Source organism: Gadus morhua, chromosome 7, assembly GCF_902167405.1.
Source record: "Gadus morhua chromosome 7, gadMor3.0, whole genome shotgun sequence".
NCBI lineage: Eukaryota > Metazoa > Chordata > Actinopteri > Gadiformes > Gadidae > Gadus > Gadus morhua.
Window position 1 is genome coordinate 2,290,520 of NC_044054.1, and position 5,426 is coordinate 2,295,945.

Genomic DNA, 5,426 nt, shown 5'->3' on the forward strand with positions numbered 1-5,426 from the left:
GTATTAACACCCCAGCTATTAGTTGAGGCCTATTTCTAAATCATAACATTTTATTTAAGGCATGAACAAATGTAGGTCTAGATAGTCTGTTAATCATCAACTTCCAGGTTTTAACCGGCCTTATACATTCCTAAGTACCTAGATAATAATGGTAAAATTACTTTTTTAGAAGGCTTATTTACTATGAACAAACCATTTATAACTGTGTGAAAAAATGCTTTACTAATGATACGTTATGTATGAACAATAAATAACTAATGGTGAACAAACCATTATTTAATAGTTTTTTAGAAGGCTTATTTACTATGAACAAACGCATTTATAACTGTGTGAAGAAATGCTTTACTAATGATACATTATGTATGAACAACAAATAACTAATGGTGAACAAACCATTACCTAATAGGTAACGAATGCTTAATAAATGATGAATTGTGTGTAGTTATTATAAAGTGTTACCAAATTCTGAACCAAAATACCCATGTATGGGTAAAAAATAAATAAACTTACCATGCATAGTTGTCCACACAAACTGATTCCTTGAATTTCATCTTGTGTTTGCATTTTTGGCATCTCATCCATCTTCTTAGAAGCCTTTTCTTCTGCATCCATTTGATTATTTGTCTATGTCTTCTTTTAGATTTAGTTCTGCCTTCAATAAGCTCTCTTAGCTCAGTGGCTAAACCAGGCATTATTTGGCTACGATGTGACTAGCTCCCGCCAGATTACGTTTGAATTGTATTATAGGTCGGGGTGACGACAAGGGTGAAACGAGCCAATCATAAATGCATTCACAGGCTGAAGGAGGAGCCATCCGGCCTCCTCCATCATATTGACTGGTTGTCAACTTGTCAATCACCTCGCATCACCGCTGTACTTTGATGAGTGACAACCGGTGACTGACAACCTAGACAGACACGCTCACTCAGCACGCCTGCATTGGCATTGATGTTAAGGAATGAATACACGGTCTGGTAAAATGTCCGATACCAGTGTTCCCAGCGGCGATGCGCAAAATACCGAGATAAACCCAGGTAGGCCTACTGTCGGGAGAAAGAGAAAGAAGTCAACAGCGGGTTCTTCCAGGAAAAAGCAAACTACACCTGTGGACCATGCTGTTCACATGGACACCAACGGTGACGGTAAGCAAGACTGCGTGTTATCTTTTCATTAAAGATGTTTGATCAGGATAACACGGACTGATAGATTTGTGCTACATAAATCAACCACATTGGTAGGGATGGGAATCGAGAACCGGTTCTTGTTCAGAACCGGTTCCCAGTGAACCAATTCCTTGGAATCGTTAGCATGCATGCTTAACGATTCTGCTTATCGGTTCCAAACTCGGAACTTTGAATCATATTCGAAGTTTGTTTGTTTATTAATATTAATATTTGAATATTTATTAATAATATTTTGACCATTAAATGCCTTCAGCAAGACCTATATGGTATAAAGCTCGGCCAAAAGCCGAGCTCCGAGGGTTTGTTTACCAGCGTTGCTACGGTTACCATATCACACCAAAAACTGGTGTGATTGTATGCATCAAAACTTTAATTCATGGCTTACTGTATGTTCACGCCGCACATTGAAACGTGTCGCAGGGCGACACGAGCCAATCAGTGTTCACTCCCTGTGGGTAACGTGGGTGAAGTAACGTAAAACAGCCAATCAACGACCAACCGGCTGGGCCAACCGTTCCCTGCACTCCGAGTGAACTGCAGCTTGGAGGAGAAAGTGATTGTTGGCGTTTGCGACTCTCGAAGCTCTAAATATAATATAATATGTTATAATATATATAATGCTCATGGCTCAGCTGCTCATTATTTTATTTTACCTTCACCTTGCTTTTATGATTAGAGCTTTTTTAATTCTCTACCCTGTGATTCCAGATACTGCGGGAACTGTAGCTCCAACAGCATTTTTACATATCAGGAAGATGCAGCTTAAGCTCCGTGAGGCCAAGAAGAAGCTGCACACAGTCACAGAAAAAATCAGTGACCTGACTAAGGAGAGAGACTCCCTCCGCCAACAAGTTGGTCAAAGTAAGTAGGCCTAACACTTTCTTGGGAAAACACGTTTGCACACCTGACAATGATGGGGTGCTTTGTAAAATATATATACAATTGAGTGGAAGAAAGGCCAACATTTCACGGTGACAAGACATGACATCAGAGCATGAGCGTGTTATTACCCAAACAATACACATGTACAGTTAATACCTGGAAGATAATATCTGTAGCATTGATTGACAGCAGACACATCTGTCCAACGGATGAGATCACGATTTGATGAATCAGTGAAACTGAAAGTCTTAATAAATGTAAATGTTGATAAAAATGTATGTGAGTTCAATTGTATCATCATAGTTAGTAATGCATTTGGTATTGTATTTTGTATTATGTTGTAGATACAGATGACGGTGGGACAATTGACACATCTTCCTCTGCAAACTCGTCTCCTGGTGCATCTTCTTTCACTTCATCCTCCAGTCCATCCAACTCCTCTTCATCCTCTTCATCCAGCTCCTCATCCTCAACTGATTCTTCAGATTCAGACAATAAATTGAAGAAAAGACGCAAGAAGAAAAAGAAGCACCACCACCAGAGTCACAAGAAAAGAGACAAGAGGAAGAAAAAAGAGAAGAAAAAAAGGCAACATGGCAAGCAGAGAGGTAAGTGTAAAGAGAGGAAGGCAATAAGGCAGCTCCCCTCATGTGTGTCAGGCATGTAGACATCACAACGTCTGTGTCCGTCTGTCTCTCTCTCAATTAAATTAAATTCAAAGCGCTTTATTAGCATGACCAAAATACAGTGTTGCCAAAGCAAATAACAGCAATACAGACAATAATAAAAACAAACAAACATAAAGAAAACAAGAAATAAGGCTGCTCCCCTCATGTGTGTCAGGCATGTAGACATCACAATCTCTCTCTCTCTCTCTCTCTCTCTCTCTCTCTCTCTCTCTCTCTCTCTCTCTCTCTCTCTCTCTCTCTCTCTCTCTCTCTCGTTTATTTTCCAAAATGAACTTCCTGGTGGGTATATTATCTTGGACCCTCCAATAATTGCTCTGTGCCCATGTAATCTTCATTACTTTTTGCAACCACTTTGCATCTATATGTGTGTTTCCCTGTGTCGATTCACTACTTCACTACTCCTATGTTTGTTATACTTAACTACATTTCTATCTGTTTCAGCACGTCATCCTGAGGAGGTCATCAAGAGATACAGGGAAGTCCTTAAAGCGTACAAGAAAGGAAGAAAGCTGAGTGTGGCATATCGAAAGGTCGGTGTCGACCGAAACACTGTTGTCGCCAATGCCCCGATCTGTGAGCTGGCTGTTGTGGCCCCGAAGAAATACAAGGAGTTGCTGGTTACTTAGACACCACAGCAACGACTGCAGGACTTTGCAAAAAAATGTCTGGAAGTGTTGATTAATGATCCAAACCTTATGAGGGATGTTGAGCATCACAAGAAAAAGGGAAAACTGATTCCACTGTCTAAGAAAGCTTAGGTGTTTGTGTCACTGTGGGATGGTGCCCTAGAGCAGTTCGGTTGTAGCTCAGGTCTGGTTCACTAAGGCCCAATCGCGTTTCTTTTGCTCACTGTCAACCCTAACCCTCATTGCTACCCCTCATTGCTACCCCTCATTGCTACCCCTAACCGATCCCCTACCAAATGGGACAACCCTACCCTGTGACGTCATCATGGCCTCCCCGTGCCCCCTAGCAGATAACCAGACCCCTGGTAATGTTACAAGAGACAGACTGGCTGCTATTGTCTCGGGCAATGAGCAAGACCCATTGTAAAGATGTTTAACCTGAAATGGTATTTATATTTTGTAATTGGCATGTTTAAATAAAGTATTAAAAAAAAATAATAATAATAATACTATTTGTCCCTCGTAATATACCTTTATTTTGAATGTCACTTAGCTACATGTTAAAGGTGGTATTAGGGTGCACTCACACTAGGCCATCTGGCCGTGGCCGTTGGCCGTTTTCACACCTAACCGTGCTCAAATGGCCCCATTGTTCTCTGGCCTGCACTCACACTAGGCCATCTGGCCGTGGCCGTCGCAGCTGTGGCCTGGCCACGGAAGGCTCTTATACATACGTCATCACGTCGTAACACGTCATCACCAAGCGTCCCCTGCATGGACCATAATAAAGTCTGCCGCCAGTCAGAGTTTTAACAACAATGGACAACAACACAGAGAACACACCAACAGTTGAACTGCTTGACGTGATGTTTACCGTTTAATGGGAAAGAAGGCTCGTCGCCTTTATTATGTCCGTGGTCGTCGCATTGACTATACGTCATCCAGCTCAGGTTGCGTAGCCGTGCGTGTGCGCGTGTCGGCTCATTAGCATCTGTACCGTAGCGGCCCGTGCCGTAGCAGCACACCTCTCCCAAGTGGCCAAATTGGCCCGGCCTGGCCACACTCAAACTGGCAGATTTGAGCATGGTTAGGCCACGGCCACGGCCAGATGGCCTAGTGTGAGTGCACCCTTAGATAATAATCGGTTATGAACAAGAACACTTTAGAAGAAACACTTTATTTAAATAAGAAACACTGAACCACACATCTAAAAATACACACACACGCATCTAAAAATACACACACACGCACACCTAAAAATACACACACACACACACACACACTCTCTCTCTCAGCTTTTGAGAGAATGGTGGAGAATCACATCTTCTCAACCATTCCGCCAACTTTGCCTCGCTCTCCTCATGCCTCGCCTGCTCCCTGGCACTCTCCTCTTGGAAGGGGTGTCTGGGGTGGTGGAAGAGGTGCCTGGGGTGGAGGAGCATGAGGGAGAGGTGGGGGGGGGGGGGCTGGTGGCAGTGGACTCAACGAAGTCCTGAAAGAAAACAAATAAGAAGGAATAAGGAATTATATGCCAGAACTGGTTGATATGGCCATATGTTATGTACAATATATAATAGCTATGTACACAATATAGTACTGCCAAAAAATACATTGATTAACCATGTAATATTACTAATATAATATATTAGTATATATAATAATACTTATAGAATATTACTAATATAATACAATATATTAGTATATAGAATATTACGTATAGAATATTACTAATATAATATAATATATTAGTATAAATCTTATTTTTAACCTGGAGTCACTAGAACATGGAAGATCTGGATATCATACGACATGATATGCAGCCCGGTCGATGGCCGGGCTGCAGAGCCCGGTTCTCGGCCGGGCTGCCGGCCGAGAACCGGGGTCGAGCGGCCCGCGAAAGTCGGCCTCGCGATCTTCCGCGAAAGTCGGCCGCGGACTTTCGCGATCTTCCGAGAGTCCACGGCCGGGCTTCGAAGAATATTACTAATATAATATAATATATTATTATAAATCTTATTTTTAACCTGGAGTCACTAGAACATGGA

The 5,426-nt window shown here is 42.1% G+C and overlaps 1 pseudogene; it reads left to right on the forward strand.

Annotated features, from left to right (window-relative positions):
- Positions 1-1,123: 1,123 nt before the first annotated feature.
- Positions 1,124-3,654, forward strand: LOC115546650 (coiled-coil domain-containing protein 106-like; annotated as a pseudogene).
- Positions 3,655-5,426: the final 1,772 nt, after the last annotated feature.